The 17,500-nt window shown below is 47.5% G+C and overlaps 1 pseudogene across 1 annotated transcript in view; it reads right to left on the reverse strand.

The window, feature by feature from the left end:
- Nucleotides 1-17,500, reverse strand: part of LOC308163825 (signal peptide, CUB and EGF-like domain-containing protein 1) — a 54,156-nt pseudogene that overhangs the window by 28,920 nt on the left and 7,736 nt on the right. The window contains exon 2 of the transcript in view: nt 14,871-14,987. The product of the transcript in view is annotated as a signal peptide, CUB and EGF-like domain-containing protein 1 (transcript). The remainder of the gene's footprint in view (nt 1-14,870; nt 14,988-17,500) is intronic.

The following is a 17,500-nucleotide window of genomic DNA, read 5'->3' on the forward strand; positions in this document are numbered from 1 at the left end:
GTTAGAGAGGCAGGTAGTCTAGAGGTTAGAGGCAGGTAGTCTAGAGGTTAGAGAGGACTGGAGGGTTGCTGGCCTCACTGCTGTTGTACTCTTGAGCAACGCACTTGACCCATAACTGCTCCAGGGACACCTGAAGATGGCTGACCCTGTGCCCAGAGCCCAGTTCTCCCTGGGGGGGAAGCCTGTTCGTAGACTACAGTTCAGCATTCAACACCATTGTCCCCTCCAGGCTCGACACCAAGCTCAGACACCTCGGCCTTTACCTCGGCCTATGAGACTGGATCTTGGACTTCCTGTCGGACCGACACCAGATGGTGAGAATGGGCTCCAAGATCTCTGACCCTCAACACAGGAGCCCCCCAGGGCTGCGTCTTGAGTCCCCTCCTCTACTCCTCAACACAGGAGCCCCCCAGGGCTGCGTCTTGAGTCCCCTCCTCTACTCCTCAACACAGGAGCCCCCCAGGGCCATGTCCGGAGCCCCCTCCTCTACTCCTCAACACAGGAGCCCCCCAGGGCTGCGTCTTGAGTCCCCTCCTCTACTCCCTGTATATCCACGACTGCATGGCCAAGCACAGCTCCAACCCAGTGATTAAATTTGCTAATGACACAACAGTGAACGGCCTGTCTCTCAACACTGACACAACACAAGACCAAGGAGCTGGTTGGGAACAGGACCCCATCACCATCATTAGGCACCGTATTGCCTAAGACTTTCTAAAACAATCGCATAGCACATGCTGTTCTTATAAGTTGTGTTGTTGCTACTGTGTACAGTTAGTTAACTGTTTTTCTTTTGTTACGTGGGTTGGGCTAGCCGTGTTAGCTAGCTAGCATTAGCTAGTAAGTTATGTGTGGTATTGCGTAATACTTTCTAAAACAATCGCATAGTACATTATGCTGTTCTTATAAGTTGTGTTGTTGATACCGTGTACAGCTAGCTAACTGTGTTTTATTTTTTACTGTTCAGAACAACTTCATGCTGTGGTACTGTGCCTGGCCTTGCCCTCCACATCCTGATTGCCTGAGTTACCAGCACTTCAGGTAATTCATTGTCATGTATTACCTATTTCATTTTATGAACATGGTATGGCGGTAATATTATTTCATGTATTATGGGCAATAATTTAATGTATTGTCTTCTGTCTGTTGCAGCTTTGATGCTCGGAGACCTGGCGTGGTTATGGCCAGGGAATACAACGACGCAGAACCAGTCGAGTTTCAGCTACTGAAACGCACTGATGTCAAGCCCCCCAGAGGTGATCTTCCTGTGCAAGCCCCACCCGGACTTGACGTGGACAGACAGAAGTATCTCTTAGACAAGATCAGAGAATTCTGTTCTGATGAGGCAAAAGACACCACATGCCCGTGCCCACCAGACTCCACAGCGCCTCAGAACAAGGCACCTCAGAAAAAGGCACAGCATGTTACACTATTGATTGCACTTTAATTCTGCTGTAGTGCGACTACCATCATTTATCACTTTATTACTTATCATTACTTACTTTACTTACTTACTTGTGATTATTGTGATGGTATTGTTGTGATTATGTACCTTGCTGCAAAGCTAATGTTGAAGAACCACAGCCAAAGATGTGTATTATTGTGTACTGTAAAATAAATTATGATTATGATTCAAGACTTTTTTGTATCATTAAAAGAATAATAGTTACAACAACCATAAAGCCTCCATAATGATAAGCTGGCTAATTAGCTTAGGTAATACCTTGCTAGGTAATAATGTTAGCTATAGCTATCTGACCCAGTGACTAACACTGACAGATATTGACAGCTGACAGCTGTCAATCTAGAGGGGGAGTGGAACGGGGTGGGGTTAACCAGACATTGTTACCGCCCATTACCTGGCTGTGTGAAGGTGAGAAAGAGCAACATCTTTGAAGGGCATTTTCTCTGCTTAGTGATTTCAGGTGTAGCAACTTTCAAATACTCATGTCGTCTTCAATTTGTTTCCGATTTCAATTTATTGAAAGCTTACAATCTGTAGTTTAACCACATGTAAAAAACTGGAAAATGATTTTGCCCCCAGGTAGCTCTTTTCATTGTCTGCTGTCACATATACTGTACAACAGACAGTGTGTCAGCAAAGCCCAGAGAATCATCAAAGATCCCAGCCACCCCAACCACAGTCTGTTTGAACCGATGCCGTCCAAAAGACGAAGCCTCTTCCGGAGACAAACCTCAGAGCTGACCAACAGCTACTTCCCCTAGGTGATCTGTAGACAATAGACTATCTTCCCCAAGCACACCCCATGTATACGGACTACCTAAACTTTAAGCTCACACTCACTTTACTACTTGAAAAGTATATCTATTGTCTCGTCCTGTTTGTCCTGTTGCGTTTCCCGTAGTTGTTTTTCCGGGTTCAGAGCACGCTGGCGTCCGCGTTGTGACTGCCGCTTCTGTTTCCCGGTCCTGTCTTTTTGTATCCTGTCTTTTTGTATCCTGTCCTGTCTTTTTGTATCCTGTCTTTTTGTATCCTGTCCTATCCTTTTTGTATCCTGTCCCGCCGACCTCCGCTGCCTTCCCCCCCGCCATCTCCCGCCTCTCACCGCCTTCACTACCGGACTGCAGTACTCACCGCCTTCACTACCGGACTGCAATACTCACCGCCTTCACTACCGGACTGCAGTACTCACCGCCTCATCGTTCCTGTCCCCCGGCTCTGTGTTGCCGACCGACCCGCTGCGCGCCGCTCTCAGACATCGCTGGCCTGGCCGTGCTGTGCTACTACTCTCGTCCCGGGAGGTAGCCACCACTCCCTCCCCGGTTTGGGGGTTGCCATCTCCGCAGGTGAGTGTCGGTCCTTCCCAGCCTTCACTCACTGCTGCGCGATTTGGTCGCTGGCATGGCACGGCTAGGCTGGCCGGCCGCGCGGGTTCGGTCCCAAGCTGGCAATACTGATGACAACGGCAACGGCGGCACCGCGCTGTCGCTCTGGTTCACTGCCTGTCGTTTTGCCCTGGACTCCCGGCCATCTCACCTGCCCCCCACCTCCCCCTGCCCTTCTCTCGTCTCACCTACACTCACTGAACCACAACCATCGCCTCACTGCTGCTGCTGCCACCAAGGCAGGCATTCTCCGCTGCCGCCGCCACATCCATCGAGGCTCCCAGCAACATCAACACCGGACTCTACACCACCCCCCCCCCCTCCCCGTTCGCTGACTCTGTGTTCCATGTTACTTGTTGTTGTTACTTGTTGTTTTTGTGTGTCCCCATGTGTATCATATATTGTCAGCGTCTTTGAGCCTTGGAAAAGCGCTATATAAATGTAATAAATAATAATAATTATTATTATTATTGTATTTACTATTTGTACAGCTAATTGTATTCTGTCTGATTTGTCACTTGTGTGTTTTTTATCTTGAATTATGCCTGTTGTGTTATTGTCTTGTGCTGCAATGTCAGGAACCGAAGCTGGAAAATGTTTACTCTCTCACACTTCTGTAAATGTGACGTAACAATAAGACTTGAAACTTGAAACTGAGACGTGTGCACATCTGTACCTGGTTGTCTCAGCTCTGTTCAACAACAATAAAGCTGAATCTTCTCCTGCAGCAGACAGGGGCTGTAAACACACCTCTCCCTTCCTCCACTCTTCCTTCTCTCTCTCTGTCTCTCTCATTCTCTCTTCCTCTATATCCGTTTTCTCTGTTTATCTCTCTATCTATCTATCTATCTATCAATTTCTCTCTCTTTCTAACCCCTCCCCTCCCTCCCTCCCTCCCTCCCTGCCCTCTCATGCTCTCCCCCCCCCTGGGGATTTCAGATCAATCACGTCTCCCAGTTCCGTTTCCTTGGCGTGTGCTTGGCGTGTCCTTAGTGTGTCGACAGCAGCTGATCATTTCTTCCTTCAGGTAATCTCACACATGCGCACACACACACACACACACACATACATACATACATACACACACACACAGACACACACACACAGACGCACAGACGAACACACACACTTAGACACACACACACACACACACACACACAAAAGTCCCCCTCTCAACACACACTCACACATAAAGTCCCACCCACAAGCAAGTGCCACACACACCCACCCACACACACGCGCACACACACACACACACACACACACACACACACACAGACACACACACACACACACACACACACACACACAGACACACACACACACACACACTTGCTTGTCCTCCACCACAACCCACCACTCAGGTGCCCACGCTCATGGAAACGTCTCTAACACTGTCTGCCCCCCCCTCGCCCAAACAGTCTGGCAGCCACACACACACACACACACACACACACACACACACACACACACACACACACACACACACACAGCAGACACTACCATCAACCCATGCGTAATGGCCACTCTGGGGAAGCCCAGGCTAATAACAGGGGATATAATTACCCTTAATGGACCTTAAACAAGCTTTGAGCTTAAATAAATACATTAAACACTCACACATCTGGACATGATAAACACACCGTGGGAGGGGGGAGAGACAGAGAGAGGGAGAGAAAGACAGATAGCAAAGGAAGTACAGAATGACAGGAGAGGGACTGTGAAATGTATAAATGATAGATGTATACATGATAGATGTATAAATGATAGATGTATAAATGATAGATGTGTAAATGATAGATGTATACATGATAGATGTGTAAATGATGTATAAATGATAGATGTATAAATGATAGATGTGTAAATGATAGATGTATAAATGATAGATGTGTAAATGATAGATGTATAAATGATAGATGTGTAAATGATAGATGTATGAATGATAGATGTGTAAATGATAGATGTATAAATCATAGATGTATAAATGATAGATGTGTAAATGATAGATGTATAGATGATAGATGTGTAAATTATAGATGTATAGATGATAGATGTATAAATGATAGATGTATAAATGATGTATAAATGATAGATGTATAAATGATAGATAAATGATGTATAAATGATAGATGCATGAATGATAGATGTATACATGATAGATGTATAAATGATAGATGTATAAATGATAGATGCATAAATGATAGATGTATAAATGATAGATGTGTAAATGATAGATGTATGAATGATAGATGTATAAATGATAGATGTATAAATGATAGATGTATAAATGATAGATGTATGAATGATAGATGTATAAATGATAGATGTATAAATGATAGATGTGTAAATGATAGATGTGTAAATGATAGATGTATAAATGATAGATGTGTAAATGATAGATGTATAAATGATAGATGTATAAATGATAGATGTATAAATGATAGATGTATAAATGATAGATGTGTAAATGATAGATGTATAAATGATAGATGTATAAATGATAGATGTGTAAATGATAGATGTATAAATGATAGATGTGTAAATGATAGATGTATAAATGATAGATGTGTAAATGATAGATGTGTAAATGATAGATGTATAAATGATAGATGTATAAAATCTCTCTCCCTCTTTGATCAATACCATGTTGCCTCTCCCTCTTTCTCTCTCTGATCAATACCACATTCTCTTTCTCTCTCTCTTGCCCCCCCCTCATCTCCTCCCTCTCTCCTCCTCCTCCCCCCCCCCCCCCCCTCCTCTCCTCCTCCCCCTCCCTCTCCTCCCCCCCTCCTCTTCATTAAACCTCTCCTCCACTTCATCAGGTCTGAGGGTGCAAACAAACAGCAGTAATGAGAGCAGCAGGAGAGACCCTCATCTGTGACCTTTCACCCCGGGGTCAGAGGTCAGACCCTGGGTTTACCTGGCAGACCGCTGCTACGCTCCCTCGAAAGACAAAGGGAGGGATGAGAGAGAGAGAGAGAGAGAGGAAGGGAGGGATGAGAGAGAGAGAGAGAGAGGGGAAGGGAGGGATGAGAGAGAGAGAGAGAGAGAGGGAGGGAGGGATGAGAGAGAGAGAGAGAGAGAGAGAGGGGAAGGGAGGGATGAGAGAGAGAGAGAGAGAGAGGGGAAGGGAGGGATGAGAGAGAGAGAGAGAGAGAGAGAGGGGAAGGGAGGGATGAGAGAGAGAGAGAGAGGGAGGAAAGAGAAAAGCTAAAATACCACAAGAAAACAAACAAATAGAGGAATCGGAAAATAGAAATAACGGGAAATAAAGCTGTTAAATAAAGCTTCTATTGTCACACACCTCCTGGGCTTCTCAGGGGTTATTAAATCTAACACGCTTGCCGAAACCCGAACCTCTAAAAATAATTTTCCTGAAGCGCAGAGCCGGATCTAGTGTTGATAGAAAAGGACCGTTTTCTTAGGAGCACCCCCCCTACTGCCCCCCGCCCCACTTCAGGTCCAGATCTCCATGTGTTTATCAGGTCCTTAAACAGGTCGGTTCTGGTCGTCCCTGAAGGCTCTCGCCCCGTCCAATAAAAGAGGGGAGGAGGGAGGGAGGGGGGAGGGGAGGAGGGAGGTAGGATGGAGGGAGGGAGGGAGGGAGGGAGGGAGGGAGGGAGGCCACCTGCCTGAGTCATGTAAGGTGATGGTGACTGGACTGTTACTGAGGAGATTAGGGGCCTGAGGAGTGTTAGTAGAGAGGGTTAGTAGACGTGTGTGTGTGTGTGTGTGTGTGTGTGTGTGTGTGTGTGTGTGTGTGTGTGTGTGTGTGTGTGTGTGTGTGTGTAGTAGATGTGTGTTAGTAGAGAGGGGCGTGCTGGAAGCGTTGGCACTTTTGTGAGACAAGGGGCGTGTGTGTGTGTGTGTGTGTGTGCGTGTACCTGTGTGTGTGAGTGTGTGTGTGTGTGTGTGTGTGTGTTTGTGTGTGTGTGAGAGTGTGTGTGTATGTTTGTGTGTGTGTGTGTGTGTGTGTGTGTGTGTGTGTGTGTGTGTGTGTGTAGAGGAATGCAGGCCAGTGGGGACGTGTTTCAGGTGCTCATACAGACCATACAACACACACACACACACACACGTACGCACAAACACACACACACACACACACGTACGCACAAACACACACACTACTGTGCTCACACAAACACACACTACTGTGCTCACACACACACACGCATGCACGCGCACACACACACACACACGCATGCACGCGCACACACACACACACACACACACACACACACACACTGTACTGTACTCACACACACACCTCATCCCCCCCCTACACACCCCCCGACATGCACCTTCTAATCAAACATCTGGAAGCTGTTCACAATCACTTTTTTCCTCCCTCTCTCTCTCTCCACCCCTCTCTCTCTCTCTCTCTCTCTCTCTCTCTCTCTCTCTCTCTCTCTCTCTCTCTCTCTCTCTCTCTCTCCATCCTCCTGAGAGCCCTGCTGTCTGTCACCGAGGTGGGGGGGGAGTCGTCTGTCACCGCACATGAAAGGGCGTTTATCAGCCCAGGATTTAAACATGCCCTAAATAGTTTATATAGAAATGATTATGTTAGGAGAGCAGGACAGGGCATGTCCTGGGTCTGGCACACTACACACATCAGGGAGGGAGGGAGGGAGAGGGAGGCAGAGAGACAAAGAGACAGAGAGACAGACAGAGAGAGAGACAGAGAGAGAGACAGAGAGACAGACAGAGAGACAGAGAGAGAGACAGAGAGACAGAGACAGACAGAGAGACAGAGAGACAGAGAGACAGAGAGAGAGAGAGAGACAGAGACAGACAGAGAGACAGACAGACAGAGAGAGACAGAGAGAGAGAGACAGAGAAAGAGACAGAGAGACAGAGAAAGAGACAAAGAGAGACAGAGAGAGAGAGAGACAGAGAAAGAGACAAAGAGAGACAGAGAAAGAGACAGAGAGAGAGAGAGAGAGAGAGAGAGAGAGACAGCAGCAGGGGGGCATTAGACCACCTGCCAGCATGACAGCTAGCTCACCGCTAACGACTACCTCAGAAAACTGCTAACCTGCTATCTACAACATCCACTATGCTAACTGCTATCTACAACATTCATTTCCAACTCAGACATTCAGCAGACGCCTTCATCCAAAGCTACTCACAACAAAGTATTGTCTTAAGTGTCTAAAGTATGTACCGAGGACCGGGGTTAGACCAGTGTTAGGACCAGGGTTAGGACCAGGGTTAGACTAGGGTTAGACCAGGGTTAGACCAGGGTTAGACTAGGGTTAGACCAGGGTTAGGACCAGGATTAGGACCAGGTTTAGGACCAGGGTTAGACCAGGGTTAGACCAGGGTTAGACCAGGGTTAGACCAGGGTTAATACAGGTATGTATGCTAAGCTACCAGTGTGCTACAGGTGTGTATGCTAAGTTACCAGTGTGATACAGGTGTGTATGCTAAGCTACCAGTGTGATACAGATGAGTATGCTAAGCTACCAGTGTGATACAGGTATGTATGCTAAGCTAACAGTGTCGTGCTACGCTACATTTACACATGATGGTGAATTCCTGTTGAGGTGTGTGCCTATGTGTGTGTGTGTGTGTGTGTGTGTGTGTGTGTGTGTGTGTGTGTGTGTGTGTGTGTGTGTGTGTGTGTGTGTGTGTGTGATGGATGGTGATAGAGGGGTTCCTGTCTCCATCACCAGGGATTTATGTTTCCCAGCAGCCCCTGGGGCAGGGGGTGGGGGGGGGGGGGGGAAGGGGGCTCTGCCAAATTACCTGGGCGGGCCGCAGCCGGACAGCAGCCCTATCCATCCATCTTCCCTCCTCCTCCCCTGCGCCCCCCCCCCCCCACCGCCAAAAAACCCCACAAAGAAAGGTCTAACTTTTCATTTTTTGCCGCATCATAAATGTCGGTCTGTCAGGCCACAAATCAGCAGCAGACAGACAGGAAGCACTCACACAGACAGACAGGAATCAGTCAGACAGCTGAGGAGGAAGTGGACTTCACATTGGGAGAGATTGACGAAGATAATAGCAGATACCAGATCTGGTATATAACAGGGTTAGGGTTAGGGTTAGACAGTCTCCCTGGGGTAACTGAGGGTTTGACAGTCTCCCTGGAGTAACTGAGGGTTAGACAGTCTCCCTGGAGTAACTTAGGGCTGAGGGTCTTACTCAGGGTCAGGGTTAGGGTTAGGGTTGGTAAGTAAGTAAGTAAGTAAAGCTTTATTTATATAGCACCTTTCATACAAGAAATGCAGCTCAAAGTGCTTTACAACAGGAATAAGAACATAAAGTGAATATAAAAACATATATAAAAACATATACAAGCATAGAATGAATATAAAAGCAGGGGAAAACAGTAAAAAGAAAAGGTAAAGATAAAATACAATAAAGATACATTTAAAAAAGGGAAACAATGTACAACCTCTGCTCGTTAATCAATCACGGCTTGAGTGGTTCAAATAGATAGGTCTTTCAAAAGCTACGGCTAACTTTCCATATCCCTTTCATCTCCCTACCTTCCACAGTCTTTCTGTACTTCCCACTGGCTTTCCACCAGCACCACAAACATCAGTTTTTGGAAAAGGTCTGTCTCAGTCTCGGTGTACGTTCTCAGTCTCTGTGTACGTTCTCAGTCTCTGTGGACGTTCTCAGTCTCTGTGTACGTTCTCAGTCTCGGTGTACGTTCTCAGTCTCTGTGTACGTTCTCAGTCTCTGTATACGTTCTCTGTCTCTGTGTACGTTCTCAGTCTCTGTGGACGTTCTCAGTCTCTGTGTACGTTCTCAGTCTCTGTATACGTTCTCAGTCTCTGTGGACGTTCTCAGTCTCTGTGTACGTTCTCAGTCTCTGTGTACGTTCTCAGTCTCTGTGTACGTTCTCAGTCTCGGTGTACGTTCTCAGTCTCTGTGTACGTTCTCAGTCTCTGTGTACGTTCCCAGTCTCTGTGTACGTTCTCAGTCTCTGTGTACGTTCTCAGTCTCTGTGTACGTTCCCAGTCTCTGTGTACGTTCTCAGTCTCTGTGTACGTTCTCAGTCTCTGTGTACGTTCCCAGTCTCTGTGTACGTTCTCAGTCTCTGTGTACGTTCTCAGTCTCTGTGTACGTTCTCAGTCTCTGTGTTCGTTCTCAGTCTCTGTGTACGTTCTCAGTCTCTGTGTACGTTCTCAGTCTCTGTGTACGTTCTCAGTCTCTGTGTACGTTCTCAGTCTCTGTGTACGTTCTTAGTCTCTGTGTACGTTCTCAGTCTCTGTATACGTTCTCAGTCTCTGGACCTTGCACCAAAAATCCAGCTTCTCAGTATCAACATTACAGTTTCTTTCTTTTGCACAATGCACAATCACCTCTTTCTCAACTAGTCGGTTAGACAGTCTCCCTGGAGTCAGTTAGACAGTCGGTTAGACAGTCTCCCTGGAGTAACTTAGGGTTAGACAGTCTCCCTGGAGTCGGTTAGACAGTCGGTTAGACAGTCTCCCTGGAGTAACTTAGGGTTAGACAGTCTCCCTGGAGTCGGTTAGATATGGGGCTTTTCCACTAGAGGGCTGACCCGGGTCAGCCCGGGCTGGCCTGCTTCTTTGGCGCTTTTCCATTTGTCGGCCTGGGTCGGTTCGGGTCGGTTCGGGTCGCTTCTTTAGCTACCCTTCGATACCAGGAACCAAATTGAGACCCGGAACCTTTTTGCCAGGCTGCGTGTGACGTGTGACGCTGCACACCGTTGATTGGTCAATGGAAATCGTCACAACATCGTCATCGTTTGTGTTCACTGTACACCTCTAACCGCCATCTTTAAATACCACATTCGCTCTTGGAAAATGTCACTACAGTTTCTGTAATAGCTTATTAATAAAGATTCGAAAAATTATGCTGACCATCGTATTATCTTAGTTTAATGTCATTTCAATGCATCATAGAACTTTTATTTACAACAAGCATAACACAAAAATCGCTATTATGCACCGTCTTTGCCCGTGAATAACACCGGCTATGGAGGTGGTACAATCACAATACTCCTTTGCTAACTTCACCATCGGTATACGGTCATTTTGAGCCCTTAACCACCGCGCTGACACCCCGAGAAGTTATGCTTTTAACCTTAAACTCAATGAACCGGGAGTTCACCCGCTGCTGCAAGCGTATCTATAACGAACGCGGAGATTGAATGAGCCCCGCGTCAGTCAGCCTTTCCGTAGAAATACATCGCTCCGTTATATATCTAACGTTACATGTTTTAAGGCTGATCTGTGCATGATAGTGCTGCATTATGTTGATCTATTTATAATCGATCTATTCTTGCCAATTCCTTATTACCAGTGGAAAGGGGGAAGGCTAAAACACTTTGAATGGGATAGATAGGACTTTCCGTTCAATGAAGCATTGATACTCGCGAGTTCATCTCGCTTTTCCCCCTGTTGATGTATTAAACAATCTAATCAGAGCAGTTGTTATTATGTAATATTATTGATGGATGTGCCACTTTTGATGGACAGCAGTGAACGGATGACTTGATGTGAGCATGTATTTGACTAATGCCGATAGTAATAAATCAAGTAGAGATTCCGACCCGTGTTGAACATCCTATTTCCTTGTCAAATCGTGTATGCTGTGCACCTAATCTATCCTGAGATGACACAACGCATTTAAGATCACAATCCTCAATAGATTGATTCCATCGTTTTACCGACAAGAAGATTCTACAATCTATCAGCCTTTCCGTAGAAATACATCGCTCCCTGTATAACGATATATATATATATAACGTTACATGTTTTAAGGCTGATCTGTGCATGATGGTGCTGCATTTTGACAGAATTCTTATCGCATTTCCCCCCGTTGTGCTGTGCTGTGCCGTTCCATAGTCCAGAGCTTCATCATCCCCCTTCTAAAACTGCCATCACCCCTTTCCATCCCTGGCGTCATTTTATCAATGAACGTGGTATTATACATATTTACATATTACATATTTGTTGTTATTTATGGAAGTGTCCGGTTGCTGGAGGAACCAGGACGCCGGCTACACTGCACAGTTTAGCCCGAAATAGAGAGAGTGCTTTACACCCCGAGAAGTTATGCTTTTAACCGTAAACTCAATGAACCCGCTGCTGCTCGCAGCACCGCGCCAGCTGGTTGAAACTCCCGTTGACAGCGGGGGGAGAGAAAAGTTTTAACAGGGAATTCGCTCCGCGCTGTGTCGACGGTGATAGCAGTGTCGTATCGACACCATTCAAATGGTTTTGGATTCCCTGTCCTCTCCCCTATCCGGACACGTTTGAATTGTTATCCTAACCCACGGTAAACCGAAGTTATTAACCCGCAAAGGGTGCCTCCGGGCACCGTGTTTGTCCGTGAATAACACGGCACACAATAATACTACAGTTCATAAAGCAGACAAGTGAAGGCAGTGGTTTTAAGGGTTCAAAAAACATGACTTTATTATGTGTACATAGCTTCCTCTCTCTCTTTCTCTTTCTCTCCAAAAAAATCACGGTTAATAATATACCACATGCCGAAGGAAAAGTATACGATAGCTTAAAGTTCCTCCATGTCGCTGTTGTTGTGGCTGTGTTGTGTCTCGTGAAAATATACGTCACCACCATGGCGCGCTTTTATGACGCGTAACTCCGCCTACTATCGCCTACTCCTCCTACTCGTTCCTGGTCTGTTGTGTATAGTGGAAAACCAGAACTGTTCAAAAGCGTGCCGAAGCGAGCCGACCCGAACCGACCCGAAGCGATCCGGGCCGCTGGTGGAAAAGCGCCAATAGTCGGTTAGACAGTCTCCATGGAGTAACTTAGGGTTAGACAGTCTCCCTGGAGTCGGTTAGACAGTCTCCCTGGAGTAACTTAGGATTAGACAGTCTCCCTGGAGTAACTTAGGGCTGAGGGCCTTACTCAGGGTCAGGGTTAGACAGACCACCCCATGTTCTCTTCTTCAGTTACTCTGCTCTGCAGCTGGGTGGCGCTGTCTCAATGCGAGAGAGTGTGTGCGTGCGTATGTGCGTGTGTGTGTGTGTGTGTGTATGTGAGACAGAGAGGGCCTCACTGTTCAAACAGCGGTGTGTTTACAGAGACGGTGCCGGCTCCAGGACTTCACACACCTCCATGACACATTCTCAAACTGCCTCACACACACACACACACACACACACACACACACACACATTCAGACAGAGAGGCCGACAGCAACCTCAACCTCGTTGCTATGACGACTCTTCGTCCTCCCTTGAACATGTCACATGCACAGTTTGAGCGGGAAAAGCTCTGCATCCATAGATCTGTAGATCATATCTGAAGATCTGTAGATATCTGAGGTGGCTTCCTCCCCTCACATCTTCTCCTTCATCTGCTCTGACAGACAGGAAGTCAGCAGACAGGAAGTCATCAGGTGAAGACAAACCCTCTGGGAGGAGCCAAACTCTCCTCCTGTATCTGATCTCAGGTTAGTCTCTCCTGCTGTATCTCTGATCTCAGACCAGTCTCTCCTGCTGTATCTCTGATCTCAGAGCAGTCTCTCCTGCTGTATCTCTGATCTCAGACCAGTCTCTCCTGCTGTATCTCTGATCTCAGGTCAGTTTCTCCTGCTGTATCTCTGATCTCAAGTCAGTCTCTGCTGCTGTATCTCTGATCTCAGGTCAGTCTCTCCTGCTGTATCTCTGATCTCAGGTCAGTGCAGCAGTCAAGGACGTGAGGAAATGAGTACGTTGAGACTCACTCACACTACGAAACACAATAAATAAAGTTTGGTTTATCTTTCAACTCTTGACCTGTCTGGCCTGTCGTAGGGACCCTGTCCCTGTTGTGTGGTCACATGACGTACACGACACACGTACTGTCAGTGGAAACAAGAAAAAAATTATTTAAATAAATGAATCTTCTTGCATTATGACTGCCAATGGCCCTGGTCCTAACCCTGGTCTAACCCTGGTCCTAACCCTGGTCCTAACCCTGGTCCTAACCCTGGTCCTAACCCTGGTCTAACCCTGGTCTAACCCTGGTCTAACTCTGGTCCTAACCCTGGTCCTAACCCTGGTCCCAACCCTGGTCTATCCCTGTTCCTAACCCTGGTCTAACCCTGGTCCCAACCCCTGGTCTAACCCTGGTCCTAACCCTGGTCTAACCCTGGCCACCCTCCCTCTGTGCTGAACTCATCTGTGGCGTTTTTTCCACCACGGCTTCGGACCACAGCCATTGACGTCAGCGGTCAGCAGGAATGTCGGAAGTGGAAACGCTTTAGCGGCAAAATCAACAACAACAGCAGCAGCAGCAGCAGCAGCGTCAGTGTCAGTGACCGCACCGTTGGGGGAAATGGAACCGGGCCGTGAGGTTGGTGTTGGTGTTGGCTCCGGATCACTCCAGACACCAGACCAGCAAATACCTCTGGACATCCAGAACCTCGAGACCCTCCCAGGACCACCTCAGACAGTCAACAACAACCGTGTGACCTTTACCCAGATGTGACCCAGTCTGGTCATCTGGTCCGCATGTCGGCAACCAATCAAACCGTTCTGACTTTTCTTTTGAAACATGGAACTACGTTTCAACGTTGTTGAGAATCACAACACAAACTCGCTAGTCAGGCCAAAATACTGCAACACAATGGACTGGGTGAGTAATCCCCACTGCTACCTAGTTAACTAGAACACTACTTGTGTTGTTAGGAGGCTCACACAGTTGGTTGGTAGTTGACTAGCGATGTCTGCTAGATCTGATCCTGGACAGCAACAAAGAGTCAGGATCATTCTGATACAGATGAAACGTTTTGAACAACTGGACCCAGGGTGACATCACACACACACACACACACACACACACACACACACAAACATAAACACAAACACACACACACCCCTCCCCCCAGGGTCAGGGTCAGAGTCAGACTTAGGGTCAGGATCAGGATCAGGGGTCAGGGTCAGGGTCAGGGGTAGGGTCAGTGTCAGGGGTAGGGTCAGGGGTAGGGTCAGGGGTAGGGTCAGGGGTAGGGTCAGGGGTAGGGTCAGGGTCAGGGTCAGGGTCAGGGGTAGGGTCAGGGTCAGGGTCAGGGGTAGGGTGATGTACCTTTGCAGGTCTTGCCGTCGGGCTGCAGGGTGAACCCCACAGGGCAGCTGCATCTGACCCCCGTGGCGGTGTCCTTACACGTCCGGTCACACCCGCCGTTGTTCACCGCACAGGTTTCTGGGTAAAAACAGAAACATACAGTGGGACAGAGAGAGAGAGAGAGGAGGGGGAGGAGGAGGGGGAGGAGAGGCTGCATGCACTTGGAGAGAGACACAGTGTCCGGGTGTGTGGACTGGCTGGTTCAACAGACAGGCTAGGTGTGTGACTGGCTGGTTCAACAGACAGGCTAGGTGTGTGACTGGTTCAACAGACAGGCTAGGTGTGTGACTGGTTCAACAGACACGCTAGGTGTGTGGACTGACTGGTTCAACAGACAGGCTAGGTGTGTGACTGGCTGGTTCAACAGACAGGCTAGGTGTGTGACTGGTTCAACAGACAGGCTAGGTGTGTGACTGGTTCAACAGACAGGCTAGGTGTGTGACTGGTTCAACAGACAGGCTAGGTGTGTGGACTGACTGGTTCAACAGACAGGCTAGGTGTGTGACTGGCTGGTTCAACAGACAGGCTAGGTGCGTGACTGGCTGGTTCAACAGACAGGCTAGGTGTGTGACTGGCTGGTTCAACAGACAGGCTAGGTGTGTGGACTGGCTGGTTCAACAGACAGGCTAGGTGTGTGACTGGCTGGTTCAACAGACAGGCTAGGTGTGTGACTGGTTCAACAGACAGGCTAGGTGTGTGACTGGTTCAACAGACACGCTAGGTGTGTGGACTGACTGGTTCAACAGACAGGCTAGGTGTGTGGACTGACTGGTTCAACAGACAGTAAGAACACACATCACGTCATAGCAGCTTGGCAGATTCCAGTTATTCAGGCCAGTGACAGACAGCATGAGGTCACACAGAGAGGAAAATGTCATAGGTTATAAACAGGTTATAAACAGGTTATAAACAGTCAGGAGCCTCTGTTGGACAGAACGGGTACAGAACACTCGAACGGACCAAATCTGAGAATGAAAGACGTCTAACAACAAACGAGACAAGGACAGAGGAGGCCTTGTGAACACCATTCTGCTGACAAGGGGAGGGGAGGGGAGGGGAGGGGGGGGGTTGGTGGCGTACGTAAGGCAGGTAAGCCCCCCCCGTCTCCAAAAACAAGAAAACATTGGGTCAGAAATGGAACTGAAGGTTATTGTTAGTGAGCAGAAGACAGAGGGTCTACAGATGGAGGTCCGTTCCTAGAAAGCCCAGAACCAGCGGTTGTGTTTTCTGTTTTCCCTCCAGATTACATGTCCTTGTCCGTGGCCCAGATAAGGTTTGCTCTGACTCGTGGATACCGGGGGAGCTGATCCCAGAACAAACAGCTCCTGGTGTCGGGCCGGGCGGACCGGGTTTCACCTGCCTAGCGCCGTGTTGCTTTAGGAAAGCTGCGCTCGCCCGCTCCCCATTGGCTTAGAGGACTGCTGAGAGGGCTGTAACACCAGAGTCACGACCAGGAGAAGGTGAGGAGGTGAGGGTAGGAGGTTGTGAGAGGTTGTGAGGTTATGAGGTTGTGAGGGTATGTATTATAACAATTTGGGCCCAGAACAGTTTTTTGCTTTTGTTACGTCTTTTTGTAAGACAGAGGGCTGAGGTAGAGAGGTAGAGGTAGAGAGATAGAGAGGTAGAGATGTAGAGATGTAGAGGTAGAGATGTAGAGATGTAGAGGTAGAGAGGTAGAGGTAAAGAGATAGAGAGGTAGAGGTAGAGAGATAGAGAGGTAGAGGTAGAGAGATAGAGAGATAGAGATGGCGAGGTAGAGAGATAGAGATGTAGAGGTAGAGAGGTAGAGGTAGAGAGATAGAGAGGTAGAGGTAGAGAAATAGAGAGGTAGAGAGGTAGAGGTAGAGAGATAGAGGTAGAGAGGTAGAGGTAGAGAGATAGAGAGATAGAGAGGTAGAGGTAGAGAGATAGAGATTGAGAGGTAGAGAGGTAGAGAGGTAGAGGTAGAGAGGTAGAGGTAGAGAGATGGAGAGATAGAGAGGTAGAGGTAGAGAGATAGAGAGGTTGAGAGGTAGAGAAGTAGAGGTAGAGAGGTAGCAGGTAGAGAGGTAGAGGTAGTAAGTAAGTAAGTAGTAAGTAAGTAATGTTTATTTATATAACACATTTTACAATTACAAAAACAGCCCAAAGTGCTTAACAGAAAACACTAGTAAAAGAGAAACAACAGATAAAAAATACACTAAAAACAAGGTGCAATACAAAATACAAGTGCAGAAATAAAAGTACAAAAAGTGCAATGTCGGGAGGCAGGCTCACCTCAGGTCAAAGGCCAGGGAGAAAAGGTGCCAACGTACAATGAGTTGCAGAAATCCAGCCGGGTTGTTATGAAGGCATGGATCACCTTCTCTAGGTCCTTCTGCAGAAGGTAGGCCCTTTGTTTTAACGAGGAGTCTGAGGTGAAAGAAGCTATTTTTGACCACAGAGCAGACCTGCTTGGTGAATTTGCAGCCACTGTCAAAAATCACTCCAAGATTTCTGACTGAGGAGCAAATGTTTGTTCTGAATTAATGAATTATCTCAGTCCTGCTCTCATTTAGATTGAGGAAGTTTGCACTCAACCATGCTTTGATGTCAGTCAGGCAGTTGAGCGA

Source organism: Nansenia antarctica (assembly GCF_963989245.1).
Source record: "Nansenia antarctica genome assembly, chromosome: 8".
Taxonomy (NCBI): Eukaryota; Metazoa; Chordata; class Actinopteri; order Argentiniformes; family Microstomatidae; genus Nansenia; species Nansenia antarctica.